The 18,622-nt window shown below is 36.3% G+C and overlaps 1 pseudogene; it reads right to left on the reverse strand.

Moving 5' to 3' along the window:
* LOC102013317 overlaps positions 1 to 17,700 on the reverse strand; it is a 33,185-nt pseudogene extending 15,485 nt beyond the window's left edge.
* Between the last annotated feature and the right edge of the window lie 922 nt (positions 17,701 to 18,622).

Consider the following 18,622-nt stretch of genomic DNA (forward strand, 5'->3'; position numbering starts at 1 on the left):
ATGGTTGCTACATATAAAAATGGTTTATATGGTAGCTACATTTAACAGAGGGAGACAATACCATATGCTATTGATAAAAGATTGCATTAGACAAAACTAAGAAACAAGGTGATATTGGTGAAATCCATTGGAACAGTCTTAGAGTGCTGTCAAAAATTTGAAAAAAATATTCAAGTCATAAAAGTACTTAGTAATGATTTTTGAACATTAGTACTGTATTTTATAAGCTACTATGAAAATGATACATTCTTTTGCACTTAAAATAATGTGATAATTTTTAGACCAACGGTGGTGAACCTATTGCATGCATGCTATTTGTTTTCCTTTTCAGACAGCAAATGTTACTGTGTGAGTTGTTTTTTCTAAACTAAAACCTCAGTATTCAGGTTTAAATCTAGTATTGTCACTTTACGATAACTTTTCATTCTAGTTTGGGCAGTTGCTAGCTTTGCTTTAGATCATAAACATTAACTTTAAAAATCAATCCATCTACCTCTTCAAAAGGCTGATTAAAATATAAAAATGTGCTTAGTAGCACTAGTAATTCACCTGTTCTGATTTTGACATTCTTAAGTATTGAAGGAAATTATATACTATTTTCATTGTAACGTAGGGTGGGATAGATATCCTTTGGGAGAATGCCCCACTTGGGACAGAAAAGAAGAGAATGCATTTGAAAAACGTTATAGAGGGTAAAATTTTCATCACGGACTATGGCTCCATATTTTAGTGAAAGAAATTTCACAGGAGAAACGACCAAAAAATATTGAAAAGTGAAAAATATAACTGAAATGAAGCTTCCGCATATCAGCAGCTAACCGAGTTGTGGTGACCACTCAAATATTAATGAGGAAACAAGCAGCGAGGAGTAAGTCACATTAGTCACTTAGATAAGTGTGCTCAGGTCCCTGAGCCTCGCAGTATCAGGGCACATCTCTGTACCATAAAACAGTCTGCAATGATTTTGTTTAAAACCAGACGATCCATTCCTCTGTGTTTATTCGATATGTGGAGGTAAAGTAGCTTGAACCACAGTGCGAGAAGGTTGAAGCAACATGAGCTCTCACCAAAATGCTGTTGGTGATTAAAACACTTCTGTCTGATATGTTATATGGGAATGACCACTGGTTATATGGCTTGTCCTTTGGGTGAAATAGCTAGTCACAGGTGATCTTACTTCTGTTACCTCTTATTTCCAATCTAGAGGACTTATGAAGAGTGTTCTGAGAAATAATTGATTTATAAATGGTATCATCGTGTTTCTTAAGCAATACCATTATCAAAAGATAATATAAATTCAGATACTCCCTTGAGTTGATTTCCTAAAGCAACGATTGAGGTGGTTTTTGTTTTGTTTTTTCTTATGGCACTGCTACATGGTTGTGGATCAAAAAGAGGCAACTTTTTGTGTCTCCTGAGATTCACGTTTCCAATCTAGCTGTCAAGTGTAATACCACATTTGTCGAAAGACCTAGAAATTGCATTACTTACATCACACCATTAATTTCATTTTTAAAAATTGAAAGATGAAATAAATACTATTAACCATCTGTCAAAGGAAGGAATATTTTCTTTGATTTTTGTGACTATTTATAAGTGATAAGACTATATGTGTTGCCCCCAACACATAATGTGTAATTTGACATCTCTTCATTTACCAATAGGTTTTCCTGCTGACATGCTCATTCTGATGTAATACCAGGTCATAAAACTTGCAGAGAGTAGTTAGGAAAAATTCTGCATTCTCTTTAGTTTGTATCAGCATCTGTTCTACATTTTTCATATGCAAATGGTAGCTATCTTCTCTAACAACATTTGTGATATCCCCTACTTCATCCATCATCTGAGGTACTGGGGTCAAGCACAACATAGTTCCTTAAAAGAAGAATGCACCTTTTTTTGAAATTTATTTCTGGTCAGTGAAATGAGGATTTAGTGTCCCCTGAAATTAAAGCAACATCGAGATTACATCTTACTCCAGAAAGACTGGCTCTTATCATGAAATAAAGTAACAACAAAAGTTGGCAAACCTGTGGGGCGGAGGAAGCCTTTGGCTTTGTTGATGGGAATGTAAATTCCATACGGGCCTTCTTCAAAAGGGTAAAAATAGAAATTCCAATGGACTCAGCTATTCTCTCTTTAGGTGTCTTCCCTCCAAAATTAAATATGTTATATTCCAGTGATTCCTGCATACTAGTGTTTATAGCAGCACCATTCTTAATAACTAAATCTTAGATCCTGGCATACGTATATATGCATTCATTATATGGAGTGTGATATATATTCATTAATGGATGACTTGAGTACAGAAAACGTGGTATTGACACAAAAATGAGCACTACTCTGCCTTAAAAAAGGATAAACTTGAATTACTTGTAGAAAAGTGGAGGCACTGTGGGACCATAATGTTATGTGAAATAAATCAGAAACACAAATTTAAATATTGCATGATTTCTCATATTAGATTTCCAAAATATAAATAAAATGTAGTAGGAAATATGGAGGTAGAACTTTTGCAAAAGGGAAGGGGACCAGGAGATGGAGGGAGGGAGGAAGAAAGACAGGGGCTGAGGATGACAAAAGAATCTGATGTATTGGAACATGTACTCACTCTCCACGATGAATATACTCAATATATACTGCGAACATGCACTAATAAAAATAAAAAGTAAAATTAAAAAATATTTAATGTGCCTGTTTCCTCTGATCTCAAACCCCATTCTCTCCAGTCATGGGAGAAGAGAGAAAAACAATCAAGAAAAGAGAAAATTAATTAAGAATAGAGAAAGCAATGATTATTGAAGATTTATTCAGTGCTTGGATTAATTTATAAATATGTGAAACTTACATTCAGATCCACAGTATGTTAACTCACAAGTTAAATAATTCTCACATATGTTCTCAGATCCTTATCTGACAACTTCCAATGAGCTCATGCCTCACTACAAAAATAAGAGGTGACAGACAAGAGGAGTTGGAGAAAGGAATACTTCAGCTGATTTATCACTCTAGTGTCTTATCTTGATTTCTTCTGCTCCTGCATAAGCATATGTGTAAATGCATAATTCCCCTCGTTCCATTATTTAGAAATGATTGACGTGACAAATGTGATTATTAATAATGCACTGAAAACCAGTGCATTTCAAACCACACTGGGCAGGAGCAGCATTGCTGTTTCTCAGACATGTTGCTGAGTGGCATTGTGCTAACTGCTCTTGGCAAAAGATGAGCTCTTGGCAAGAAGAGATTATTCTAAATGAAGCTTGGATATGTGTGCCTGTGGGCCTCAAGCAGGGTATTCTGTGGGAGCGAGCTGAGGGCTGATAAGCATCCTTGAGCACAAGCTGAACTGGAGAGTGAGCTTAGAGACGGCTTTAATGGTCATGGCACCTGCTCAGCCTTCCCAGAAGATGTCATGTCAAAGAAGACATGGCCAGGGAGCCTATGTGGTGATGGTGATTTTTCTGTAGAGCTTGTTTTACACATTGAGCAGTGAATGTCAATTCTAAGCATGTGAATTCGTGCCTCTGTTAAACTTCGGCACGCACAGAGCTATGCACCTTCTGCCTTTTATTCCACTTAGAACTTTGTGCCCTAGTTTATTCTCTTTTATTCCTTGAATTCATTTAATTTTCACATATTTATCTTTTTCTTTTAATCTTTTAGTCCTTTTGTTTTTACAATCTCATAGTTAATTGTTCATAGCTGATTTATCTTTTTCTATGCTTGTGGAAGACTTCTCTTTTATCTTCTGCTTACTTTGTTCTTATATTACTTATTTACCTAGTTTCTTCTTATCACCTTAAGCTTTGTTTTAATTATTTCCACTTTATGTTATCTATTTTTCATTTTGCTATTTAATTTTTTATGATCTTTTCCCTTTCTTATCTTTACTTTTAGTGTATTTTAAAGCAACAAGCCTAGGATACTAAAATGTATACAAAGAAAAGTGAATGGTGTTTTTTTCTGCTGAAAGCAAGGGAATTACTTTTCTTTCTCCCTGGGCATTTGGTGTTTCCTGCCTCCTACAGGGCAGGATCTTTCTGTCTCTAAGCATCCCTAGCTTTAATTCTTTATTTTATAAAGTCCAGTTTGTACAACAGTAAAGGGCAGCTTTTTAAAGGACAAAATATGCCTGGACTTATAGTCCAGTTGTGCTCTTGTTACCTGGTTGCTATCCTTTAAAGTTTCTTCTTCTATGGTGTTGACTTTCAAATCATGTAATTAATGCAATATACATTCATGTATTCTTTCCTAATCCACTAATTGAAGGACTAGGATATGAATAATATCTAATTATATTTCTTTTACATTGACCAGCATTCTTTCTCAATTATTGCCTGAAAATCTAAATTTTCTCTCTATTAAACAACTAGCATTGAACTTTGCATGGTGTTTTGGGGGACAAATAGAATATCTTAACAGTTTTGTTAAGCTTCCAAAGTTGTTTTCCTTTCTTTGTACCTTCCTGATTTCTACGTGTTTTTCTTTACCTTGCTAAGGGAGACACTTGCCTTTTAAGTGATCTTTTAAACCCTGAATTTCCGGTCATGTGGTCTAAAAATGGCTAAAATGTCATTAGGCTGATTCCTCCATTTATTTCTAATAGTTGAGTGACTAACTTTCCCTCTGATTCTAGCTGATGGCGATGGAGAACTATATTAGGTGAACACTATTCTGCATTAACTGTGTTTTCATTTAGTCTCAAATTTCTATCAGGGAAGCTGAGAAGTACAATATTGAGATCCTTAGGCTCCTCCTAATTTTCTAATGTATAATTTTGAGAGTTATCTTTTCAGACTTTTTGTGTTTCTCAATTTGTGCAACACATTTAGGATAAGATAATATTATGTGTGTGTTCAAGAATGGCTTTCCAAGAAAATATTGTGTGCAAGATGTTCATTGGTGTTTCTGTATGCAGTGTCATTCAGTTCTCGGAAAAGAAATGTGGTTAATATTAAAAATACTAAATAAATTGCTACTGATTATTTTTAGATTATTTAGTCTCAATATGAGCTTACTTCAAAATATGGTGATTCTTTCCATTAAAATGGAATCTGCCAAACATCTTTTATTTCAAGGCAAATTTATTCTGCCTAAAACATGAATCTGTGGAAAAGATATTCAGCCACTTCCATACGGTTTGAGAAGGTCTATTTTTCAAACCTCAGCAAATAATTTGATTTTACACATTATGTAATTATTCATTGGTTACACAAATTATTGACTGACTTATATTCTAACATTTACAATTTTTTTCCCAGCGAAATTTCACATTTGTCAAACATCCCAAGAATAATTGAAACATTACATACTCCATATTTTAAAAGGTAAAATTTGGACTTTTCTTTAAAACAAGGACAGTATCCATCCAGTTTTCCTAAAAATGTTGAAATATGATAATAGTAATGTCTGAATATCCAGGGAAATACTCTATGGGCAAGGCACATTTTTGATGAACCATGCTCAGCTTTCTTAGGTTAAGTAAAATTTCAAGATGTTAGATGCCACAATCACAGCTCTTCTCTCCTTGGTCTTACTCTCAGGCACTATGTAGGACTTCTACGATTCTCATGACATAGATACTACCTAGTAAATGTTTTCTAAAAGTATTTGTCACTCTTAATTACATATTAAAAATTTTATTTTCAGTGTTTTCCCTTTTGTCTTGTGGCTTCTCAACATTCAAAAGAATTCAAAACAATTATTTCTGCATCAGTAGCATTATTTGCCCTGTCAACTGGCTTGTCACTTACAGACTACTACTGTATGTGACAATTTTTCAAGGATACATGTTGACAAGGTTTTTGAGACCTTAGAATTAAACATTTCAGAATGCATAGTCTTTTGGAAGCAATTGTTCTGTAAACATAACAGGAAATTTTATATTTGCATTCTAAAGATCTGTATTACAGATATAAACAGTATTAACTTTTTCTTTTACATAACATATAACTTATTATGCCAACACGATGAATTGACTTTCTCTTGCTACTTATTTTCTAAGTATATGTCTCATATTTAATGTGTTCATATCAGTCAGTTATATAAAATAAAAATGGGGTGGAAAAACCAGAAAAAGTGTTTTCAGGTGGAATTCTTCATGCAGTCAACTATAATTGCCTGCCATTTGAGCAACTTCAAATACTTTATATTTACATCTTTTACTGGAAGTGTAAAAATAAGATGTTTCACCAATCAGAGGATATCTTTGTGCATTCATGAATTATTAGATGTTGGTAAATAAATAACACCTGGAAAAGTTTTATAACGATTGTTACAACAGTGACTGACTTTTTAAATCTGTGATTTTACAGTTGACTGAAAAGTTCAGTTGAGCTTATTTTAAGTTTTGTGAACATAACAGAAAGATATTAGATTTATTAGCATTTTAAAATCACTCTAAACATTGTTTTTTTTTTTTTTTTTGGTTTTTCTCTGGTACCGGGAACCAAACTCACGACCTTGTGCTTGCGAGGCAGGCGCTTTGCTGCTGAGCTAAATCCCCAGCCCCTAAACATTGTTTATACTTAGGAATTTAGTCATTGTCTATTTGAGAATACATCTTTGAAATATAATTGTTTTTATATATATAGTTCTTAATAGAAATTTATGATTTGAAAAGGAATATACAAAAAACACATAATGCTCATTAGGTGTAATTTTCTCATAAAATAATTTACTTTTCACATTGCCTTTGGGTGTAAGAACCAGGTTTATTGTCTTGAAAACTGTAACGTTACTAGTAAGAACCATGTTATTGCTGTTACTTAGGCAAATCCTGACTGAAGAATTATTTAAAAAGTTATTTCAACTGTAATGGCTGAAATTTAAACTTTTCTGCTTCAATTCTTTCAGAGTTTTGAGATAAATAAATTAGGAAGCTGATTATTGCCCTATTGAAACACTTTTCCTATTACTGGCTTTGTGTACAACATCTAAAGTTACCTAGTTTAATGTTTGATGATGACTTAATTTCCTCCCTCCGTTTGTAATTGTGCGGGCTGTTGGAAAGCTGATGTCACGTGAATTGCAGTATTAAAACAATATTGTGGTTCTGTATCATTGTCAGAATTATTGGTTTTCTTCTACTAACTTGATGTTCTTGCAATTCACATAAAATTTTCCTCATTTTTCTTCAGTCCTAAGGTTTTATTCTCTTTCGCTTTCTTTTTTCAGTTTGCAATTTATCACTTTTGGCATGACAAACACAGGTCTTTGTTTTCTTTTTTTGTCAGTAAGGTACATGAGCATATCATGTAAACCTTTTAATAAATACGAATGATTGATTTACACTGGTGATTTTGTTATTACTGAAGCCATAGAGGTATTCATACTGTATTTGAAATACTATCACTAAATTATTATTAAGTGCACTAGATTTTCATCATTATGAAAAAATTCTGACCAAACCAAATTAAAGGTGGAAAAATTTACTTTGGCTCAAGATTTCATAACATTCAGCCCATGGTCCCTTGGACCTTTCATTTCTATTCCTGTGTTGGCTGAATATCATGTGGCTGGTAGCATAGAATGAGGCCATGCCACTTGCCTCCCAGGAGGCAGGAAGGGGAGGAGAGAAGGGATCCTAGAGAAAATATACCTTTCGAGAGCACACTAAACAGGTTTTTCCTATCATTCCACTTGGCTGTTTTAGCATATGGCTTTGAATTTATGCCCAAAGCTTCATGGTAATTGGTTGTTTCAAATATGCCATGCACTTTCAATTTGAGATAAAAAAGAATAAGATGAATCCCAATTTTATTTTCATTCAAGGAGCATAAAAGGACTAAATTCTGTTTACATTTAATTGGCCCAAGCTTGTTCAAATGAATACTCCTAGCTGCAACATAAGTGGTAAAACATGATTTCTTAAACAAGCGTATTAAATGGTACCAATAGAGAATCACAGTTCTGTAAAGAAAGATGGAAAAAAATAAATATAGCATAGATTACAGTAAGGGATTGTGAAATAACTCGGAGTTTTGAAAGGCACATCTTTTCTTCAAGTGTTTTAAGTGTTCCTTACAATGAAGACAGTTTGTTTATTTTTTTTTCAGTTATCTTGACATTCAAAAAGCTCATCATTTCCAAAAATAAGAAAAAGAAGAACAAGCCAACTTCTGCAATGACAACGAATTGTTTTTCGTAACAACTTGGGGGTTTGGACATCAGTTATGTGCCTAAGATATCCCTGGACAGGTGGTAGGTATAATTGTGACCAAAGAAACAGTCAGTTTTAATCACAGAGTTAGCCTCCATAATCATGAACTATCTGATAATTTTTCAAAAAGTTTCTTTTTAAGTAAAAAAAGTGAAAAAGTAACATAGTGTGAGTTATATTAGTCCTATGTTTTAAGAGATCATCATTTTCTCTAGAATAAAGGCAAATTTTATGTAATTTCTTCACACAGTAGCTCTGAGTGTCAAATATGGGTCATGAACTAAACACAGACTAATGTCTTTAACATTTGTATGACTTTAAATGATGATATTTTGTAAGATTGATGAAGAATCTGTGAAGCATGATTCCTTGCACTGCTTTAGAAAGTTATCAAATTTGAATTTAATTTAGATTATACTAGAACTTCTCTTTGTAGGCCATTATGTATTTACTTTTCCTGACCAGCTGTCTTAAGAATTTGTTTTATATTATTACTTTCTCTTGATCTCCCCGTAAAGATACTGTGTATGTGAGCCTTTCAGGATGCCATGAGCCTGAATGAAATCAAGATTGAGGAAGAAGTCAGTTCTCAGTTTTGTGGTAGTAATCGAGATTGAAGGAGAACATCCAAATCTGAAAGTCCATCAACAAGCAAAATGGCAATATCAAAAAGCATCCAGTGAGATGGGCCAAGACAAAGGAGACAGCTATGGCATGTTTAGATGAAAGCACAAAGGGATAAAACCTGATTAAAAAGAGAAATGGACTAAATTATTGAAGCTCTACAGAATGAAGGCGCATGTCATTGTATAAGTAAAATCATCAAGGTGGAAGACAAGGAGACAGATCATTCCTTTGACACCCAACAATATTTTCTCTTTTAAAACATAAACAATATTGAGGGGCTTGGGATTTAGCTCAGTGGCACAGCACCTGCCTGGCAAGCGCAAGGTCGTGAGTTTGATTCCTGGTACCAAGAAAAAAAACAATAAACAATATTGAATTCTGATAAATATATTTAATAATGTGGAAGTGGAAGTCATATATATTATACCTTAGTTATGTTATTTCTACAAGCAGCTGAGATTCCTCTGTGCTCGCTCTCTTTTTCTATTACTTTGCTAACTGAATTCAGTCGAAGACACTGGGAGAAAACGGATCCACAAAAATGGCAAGAACTTGAAGCCAAGGATAGATACAATAGGAAATTTCTAGAATAATATAACTTTGAAGTATTTTATGTCTTGGTGCTGAAAGTCTGAAGTAAAATAATCCAAGCATCAGTATGTGCCTTACCATCTACATACTAGCCTTTCATGGCCATATAGGAGAGGAAATGAATATATAGAGGAATCACAAAAATGTCACTGAGAACTACGTACATGCTGTTGACATAAAAAACTTAGTGATCTAGATTTGCTTAATATTAATACAATTTTACCTTTTCCCTAAAGAAAATATAGTGAATGTACTAAAAATTTGTCATCCTCATAACATTTTTTATTATTATTGTCAAAATTCTTCAAATATTTTCCTACTTACAAAATGCTACTCTTAAATTAGGATTTTTGCTATTGGCTATATTTCACTTTCAGTTTTTTGTTCAGACAGAATATTTATTTTAATACTTTTGGTTCTCATTTTGTGTTATGATACAGTTTATTTAGATTTCTAGTTTTGCTGACAATCATTTGAGGTCTCTTTTGCTCAATTCAGATAGAAATCATGAATTGGCAAAGTACAGCTCTGCCAGAGTCCCTGCTACCACAGCTAACGCCACTTAGTGCTGGATACTCTTGGTTGACACTGTGTGCCGGTCTCTGCCTCAGTCAGTTGCTGTCCTTCGGTGATGGTTAGTGCTGGCCTCCACTTTGACACCAGCTTGTGCTGGCCAATGTGCAATGACAGCTTATGTTGACCACTGAGAGTAGAATGCTGGGGTCTGGCCTGAGTCACTAATCTTCACCAGTTGCTGGTCTCTGGAGCTCTTCAAGGTTAACAGCACCTAGTATATATAGTTGTTTTTTCTTTCTTTTAAAGCAAACACTTGGTTAACACTACTAAAAATTAAGTTTTAGAAGTCCTTCTGAACTCACACTAACTGAGAAATAAATCACATGCACCTTTTCAGCACCAGCAGAGTGAAACTTTATTCAAACAGAGTCTTGCTGCAGCATGGGGGAAAAGGAGTCAGTATTCCAAAGAGACCCTACCTGGACCACCCCAGAAGGGTGAGAGGACAGCAGAGGGACATACAAAGTGGAAACCTGTGCTTGGTCCAACAGCATGCCTGAGATTGGTTCAAATTTGGGCCCTCTGACTGGTTTAAGTGTGGCACTATGATTAATCTAATTGGGTGAGGGACATTCAGGACATTTTCAGCTCTAGTGGTAGCAATTTAATGAAAAGCTGAGGAGAACTGAGTGGTTTTATAGATACTTGTTGTATATTTGTGAAAAATGGTGAGATCCAAACCAGGGAATCTTCCAGAAGACTAGGCATCACAGCTTATTGCAGTTTGGAGATGTTAGGGCAATTGATAGTGGGTCCAAATCCCTCCTGGCTATGTCTTAGTCACCTTAGGTTAGTTCGTGCTTCTTCCTTTGAGGAAGGTGCAGCAGTATCTGTAGTGTTCAAGTGGAGGAGGGGCATTGTGGCAGGTAGCTGAGCTGCATCTCTTATCAGGCATCTTGAAGGAGAAGAAAGGCTAAAGAACTAGTGAGGATGAGGCAAGTTGCCCTTGGCCATTTGCAGTGAGGGTGGGGGAAGGCAGGTGTTGACCAAACCATGCCCTCCTCTGTCTGACTCAGGGAAAATGGCAGTCATTCTTATCTGTCTTAAGTTTGTTTTTACTACACAAATTGATGGAGAAATAAACTAAAATTTTCACATACATGTCTAAGTGGAAGTCATACTTTCCTGCTGCCTGTATTTCCTTAAATGACCTACAATGACATCACCACAGTGAATACTTAACTGAATTTCTGTCTAATGCATGAATTTGCTTCTTTTTTATTCACTCTGTCTCCTCTAATGATTCAGTGTACCTGCTCAGCCCCTCTCCAGGGGTCTGATCTGCATCCTAATTATCCCTGCAGGTTGGCCACACATTCTGTTGTTTCTATCTGCAAACTCCTTCTGGATTCTAAACATTTATCTTTAAACCCACTGCCACTGGCACACAGGAAAGACTATTGTTTCACCTCTCAACTAATTTTTACTTACATAGTTGATATTCCCAATCACAATTCCTGAGAAATCTTCCTTTAAATATTTCTTCCAATTATCATCAGAAGCTTCTTCCAGCAAAAATTTGATTGTATAATTCCTCTACACAATTCTCAATTGTTCTCTGGCCTTTTCAAGAAAAACAAAACAAAAACACTAAACAACAAAAAATACCATTGCTAAGATGGCATGGATGTTCATAACACCCCAATTTGTGCTTACTTTATTTATAGTCTCAGTCTTATTATATTTTCCATAGTTATTGAATGCAATATACATCCTCACTTCTCTTTGAATTCAGTGTTGATTATTACCACTTTTATGCCTTTGTGTATTGTTTTAATCAGCCTTCCTTTTCTGTAACCAAACGGTCTGAGAATATCTACTTTAAAAAGCAGAGTTTCATGTTGACTTACACATTTAGAGCCTTCAGTCAATTGTTAGCTCACTCCATTGCTCTTATTTTTGCAGTGAGGCAGAAACATTACACCACAGGGTAGATGAAAGTTACTCACTTTGTGGAAGCCCAGAAGATGAGAGGGGAAGAAATGAAGATAAGATACACCCTTCTAGGTGACTACCCAGTGACCTACATCTTCCTGCTAAGTCTGTCTTCTGAAGAGCTCACTTTGCTATCAACTCATGAATGGAAAAGTCCATTGACAAGGTTAGTGCCCCTCATATACTAATCTTGCAAAAGACATCTATGAACACATGAACCTGCTGGGGACATTTTTTGATCTGGACAATAACACATACATTGTTTTACCTGGAATAATAGAATTTGAATTACCTTTACAGATTCTAGACCTTGGGTTCAGTTCTAAATTCTTTGACACACATGTATATCATGTCCTCGTAAATATTTCAGTAATATAACAGTAATAACAACTAACTTTCAACCTTGTATCTATATAAGAAATTTCAATGAAATACTTTCAAGTATATTTGCTAACTCATACAGTAGTCTTTGAAATTTTTTCTTTCTTCACTTTTCTACATGTTAAGCCTTAATTTTCATTATAGAATGAAATAAGCATTACCAGTCCAGTGGAAAAATTCTCTCCCTATATCATTGCTCTCCACCTTGTATTTCCATTTCATTTGGTCATATCACATGACACCTTTCTCAGAGACATACTTGTCTCTAAGTTGCGACCTCCTGAAATAAAATCATGCACTCATCTACTTTGTTTATCATCTTATGCAGTGTCTGGTATGACTAAGAAAAAAAAAGGAATTCAGTACATCATTGATTATTTTCCAGAAAAAATACATATTATGAAAATAAAGAATACTTTTTAAGTTATGCTGCTTAATCTTCAAATTATTAGCAAATTGTGATTACTATTATTAGTGTTCATTGTCATATGTAAATAGCCTTTCACACTGCCATCTGATAAATCATTTAATAACAATTATGAAGAAGTATAGAAATGAGTTGAATGATTCATTCTACCCTATTCACCTCTCAAAAGCTAATTACTGATTTCCTCTGACCTTTGTATATTTTTCTATTTGATTTCATATTTAATTGGAAAAATGCTTAGTGAGTGACCACCATGTGTAAGACAATGTGGTTATTAAATTAAAGTTAAATTTTCATTAAATTATATCTGCAACCAGAATACAATGGCAGCAAAAAAGGAAGTCCGTTTGCCATGTTATTATGAACAGATTCAATCCAACACATATTGACTGAACACCTACAGTCTGGCAGCACTTATGTTAAATGTGGAAGAAAATAGTTGAGTATAATTACGTTGTTCTATAGATCACATGTTCTCATTTATTAAAGTACTTTTAAAGTATTAAATTTTAACTCATGTCATGTGGCTTTTAATATTAATGTAAAACACTCTTTATTTTAAAGAGAAAAGAAAACAAAACAAAACAACAACAACAACAACGAAAAACCAAAACAGGACAAAAACAATAAAAATGCTACAGAATTTCAAAACAAGATGATAGAAAATTAACAGTGGTTGTGATATTACATATTGTTATCTTCAGCGAAGTTGCTCAGATTACCAGATGTAAGAATGTAAGAATGCAAGACTAATCAAACCATTAAGGAGAATAAAAAATAATTAAAAAGAAACATTAGAAATAATAGGGAGTTTCACTGATCAAGTTGGTAGAAATTCAACAATATCTGTTATATTGCATATGTGTCATCACACTTTTAACATTAAATTATGTTTAAAAGTTTTTATAATTATACAAAAACAGCTTGTGTACAATTTCAAAAGTATAGGAAAATAAGAATAAGTAGAATTTATGTAGCATGTACTGTGTGTCAACTACTTTGCTATGCAAGTTGATATTTCACCATAGTCAAGTCTCAAAACAACTCTAACAGACAGATACTATGGCTGTGCTCATTCCCATGAGACGAAACAAATTGTACTTAAGGATATTTAGTAACTGGTCCACCATTTTGAGAAAGGACTGCTTTTGGGAAAATAAGGATTCAAACCAGGTTTTGAGACCATGGAGCCTCAATAGATATTTTCCCTGCACAAACAGCCTTAATGGAAACATCTGGTGTTTGCTGTGTGATAATTCTGGGTAGCAAATAACCACAGAGTTGCAATAGCAAACAACAACACGCATTTATTTTGGCTCAGGGGCCCTTGGGTCAGTAGAGCCATTCTGTGATCTGAGTTTTCTCCACAGACCTTCCTAGGCATCTGTGGTGAGTTGCCAGTTGGCTACCATTGTGCTGTCTGATGCCAGTGACTCTGCTGGTACCACTGGGTGGGATCACTCTCGTCTGTGCGCGTCACCTGCCAAAAATGAGGGAAGACATATCTTCAAAGCAGGGCAGAAGACAGGAACAGGACCATGGACATATGCAGCAGCTCTTGTGTGCAGGCTTAGAACCAGCTACCGCATGACGTTCTCAAAAGCAAGTGAGACTCACAGGGCAGAGAAATAAATTCTGTCATTGTAAAGAAGCAGCTACAAAGTCAGATCTCAATGGACGTGGGGCCAGGGAATGATCAAGAAATGTGACTATTTTTGTACTTGACTGCCACAGTCCACCTGCAGGCCATAATATTCACATCCTTTCAATATGCAAAATGCATTCACCCCTTCAAAACCACCAAAGGTTGAGTGTATCACATTATCACACTCAGACAGTGTGTAAATTTCACGATCCATGTTAGTCCAGAGAGTGATGCTTCTTAACCTGGAGAACCGTGAACTAAACAGAGAAATTATCTTCATCCCCCATCATAAATTCACAGCATGCAATGATGACACACAGACAGAGGAACCTCTCTGGGCCTTACGGTTGGAAAGAGGAAGGATGGGAGAAAGTGTGGCAATTTTGAAACCCTGGATATACTCTTCTGAAGGTGGTGAATACGCCTCCATGAGGCTGTGCTGCTGCAACTGGGGAATGCGTCCATCGTCCACTTTTTTCATAGGAAATCATTTTCTCACTTTTCTAGGGGAAAATTGTAAGGAGAATATACAGTTAATGTTCTCTGAGCTAATTCTACTTCTTCAGTCCAATTTATTAATTGAAAATTGGGGGCAAAAAATAAAATAAAATTGAGGTCATAATTTTTTTTTTTTACATTTTGAACAATTTCAGCCTCTTTTAGATTGGGCTGTGGCATATTTGCTGACTCTATAAGGAACATTGTTGTGTCAGTTTTTGGAAGATAAGAGATAATTCTTCCTCTACTTAATGTCTTAAGTAAATTGAAGTTTTTGCTAGTGTAAGGAGGAGGGGATTCCCTTACGTACTCTGTACCAATGACTCTCATATATGCAGAAACCTGCAAATCATAGTACTTTATATATTTCATTTTCACATTGCAAAACAAAAGAAACAGAAAAATTATGACAGATTAGTTTATGGTGACATTATTTTTCCCTTAAATTAATTTTGCTTTTGGGGAAAAATAGGGGACAGAAAAAGTGGAAAACATCAAAGCATGATGATGACATGTGGGTTAAGGTGAGTCACTAGAGCTAACAAGGACACCCAAATCCTGGACATGTTGCTGTTGGTACTTCAGCCCATGAACACAGACATGCAACAGTTAAGATACATTTAAAAGAATCCCATGATTACATTCATAAAACTAGGCACAACAATCTCACAGTGTAATACACTGAAGGTTTCTGTGTGCCCGCCTGCCTGCTCTGAATGTGGCTTCCTGGAGGCCGCCATGCAGTGTGATTCACACATACTATGGAAGAGACAGACATCTGCTGCATGCAGAATGCAGACTTTGTTGAACTGGGATGAATATTTCTTCCACTCACTGAGACAGAAACGTTGTGTGGGTAGGAAAACAGGAGCTGTGTCTCTCTCGTCTGCACAGCCTCCGCTGATTGACTGCTAGAGCTGCTGGGAACTGATGTCTGTTTCAGAGGCTGTTGTCTCTAGGATGTTTTACCTTTTCAGGGTCTGTTGTATTTTTTAGATGGTCACATTGTTTAGATGGTCACTTTATTTTTCATGTGCAAATGGAAATTTTTCATGTGCTCTCTATGGCTTTCAAAACTAGGTGTGTACATAGCAACAGCCTTTACAGAGATGGAAGTATTCACTTTGGCCCTGTGTTGGTTTTGGGGGATATTTTGCAAGGGGAACATATAATACAGGACAAATATTTTATAAGATTATTTATTTATAATAGTCACCAAAAAAATGATAGACAAAAGAGTGCAGGAAATCTGTCTACACACTAAGACCAGGGAAACTAGCCAAGGGCCTGGATCCCACAGAAATGTCCTGCAGAGTCCAGCTGAAGACCTACAGCTCATAACACTGCCTCCCATGAATCCAACTGGAGTCCCAAAGCCCACGACATATCTCACGCAGGCCTGTTTCACAGATCTGCATTGGGAAGACTCCAAGGTCAGGGGTAGAATCTAGGAAGTCTATGCCAGCAGGATGAGGATATGTACTAGCAGGCTGAGGGAACTGCACTGGAGCCAGGAAGCAACATGCAAAGAAAGAACCAGAGCTCCCCTAGAAAGTACAACAGCCATCCTCAGCAACAGTGAGGTCCCGAGCTCCTCAGATGATCAGGATGGTCAAGTTCCCATCAGGGAAGCCAACACAGCAAGCTTCTCCTGATGGACACTGGAAGTGCACCTCTTCCCATCCAGAGCCAGGAAGTAATGCTCAAAGTGAGGACCAGAGCTTCCCCAAAGTGAACTGAAGTCATTCTCAGTGCCAACAATATCCTGAGCTCCTTGGAGGATGAAAACAGCCAAGTTCATCAGGAAAGGCAGCATGACAAGATCCTCCAAGAGAACTAACAGCTTCTCACAGCTTCTACCAGCTCCCAACAGCCTTTCAACTCCCAACAGCCTAACTTTTCCTTCTCCAGTTCTGCCTCTTATGTTGCTGGCAACAAACCCCAGGTGGGCCTCCCACACCCAGTGCCACACTTACTCAGTTCAGCTGGGGGTTATAAGTTGACTACTAGTTATCAATTCACTACAGACCCCTTCCCTCCTAAAGTGGGGGAGGGACAGGAAGTATATTACAGGAATAATTAGAAAGAATACGTTTTGCTGCAGTGAAATTATAGTACCTCCTTGCTCAGAGGCATGGCAAAGGAAGAATATCCTCAATGAGATAGTTCCCTAGGCAGAGCCTCATGAGAGATTCAATCAACAAGTGATTATCCAGCCAGGCTGGACCAATAAAGTGCTGTAGGCAATGTGCCTCTTTGGTCTGGACTCCAGAATCTGGGTCAGGACACACACCATCCCACTCATGCTACCAGAAACTAAGTGGGTATTGCCCAGTGACTACACTAGGCAGAGGTTTTTTGCATGTTTTCCGTAAAGAACATTCTCTGAGTAGTCGTGGGCAGAACTGAACAGTGTAAGCACTTTGCTGGAATAACAGTGAGTGAGGAAGGTGCCATCATGAGGGAAAATCAGCTTTTTCCATTGGTCCCATAGCTTCCAGAAACGTGACCTCACCCTGTAGGGAGGTGTCCAGCATGCAGTATATGCAAACATTGCCATCCACACCTCTAAGAGCCACCATGACACTGCAGGTGTGCATTACACCATCTTCAGACTCAGAGCTGGGGTTGTTACTGAGAAGCACTTCTGGACCTTCAGCAAGACAGTGCTCTCAATATTCACAGTGATGTCAGGGATGACAGCCATGCACTTTGGTTCACAACACCTTGTCTCCTGTCATCCTGCACCATGAGGCTGGTGTACTGCACAGTATCTTTCCTATTGAAGCTTATAAGTCCCCAGACTCAGACACACTCACCCATGGCACCTGATTCACGTGGCCTTTCAGAAGTCATTTTCCCACTTATGAATTATAATAATTATTTATTTTTTTATTTTAAAAATAAAAGGAGGAAAACATTAACAGACCAACAACTATTTACAAAATAGCAAAATACCAGTACAGATAATAAAGAGTTACAAACAAAATGGTAGGAAATTAACAATGCTTGTTTTATTACATATTGATATCCTTAAAGTGGTTTCTCATAAAAACAGAGACATGCAATATTGATCAGTCAAGGACTCATTAACAGTTTCTTTCAGCAAAGAAATAGAAGAGAGTAGACCAAATATGTTAACTATCCTGTATATACATACATACAAAATTTCTCCTTCTTTTCCCTATCTTTTCCCACATCCCAGTTGCCCTTTACCCTTGAGCATGTTCCTATCATTTCACAATGTCCATCATACCTCTGAGTTTAAATTCACTCATTCAGGTTTTACACTAGTGAGACAATGTGGTGCTTGCACATGCAGGTTCGATTTATTTCACTTATGACATGGTCTCTAGTTGTGACCATTTATCTATGAAAGCTTCAAGTTTATCTTTCTTTATAGGTGAGTAATATTCCATTATATAAAAGTACCACAATTTTCTTATCCAATCCTCCATGGATGGACATTTGGGTTGCTTCCACAATTTAGCAATTACAAATTGTGCTTCTCTGAACATACGTGCACATATATATCTGTGATATGATGTTTTTAGATCTTCTGGGAAAATATCCAGGAGGGGAATAGCTGGGTTGAATGGAACCTCTAATCCTAGTTTGCTGAGGAATCTCCAAACTGATTTCCACACTGGTTTCACCAGTCTGCATTCCCACCAGCCGTGGAGAAGGGTTCCTATTTCTCCACAGCCCCTCCAGCATTTGTTTTTGGTTGATTTCTTAATGCTAGTCATTCTTACTGGGGTAAGGTGGAATCTCAATG

Source organism: Chinchilla lanigera, unplaced genomic scaffold, assembly GCF_000276665.1.
Source record: "Chinchilla lanigera isolate Chin_1 unplaced genomic scaffold, ChiLan1.0 scaffold00027, whole genome shotgun sequence".
NCBI lineage: Eukaryota > Metazoa > Chordata > Mammalia > Rodentia > Chinchillidae > Chinchilla > Chinchilla lanigera.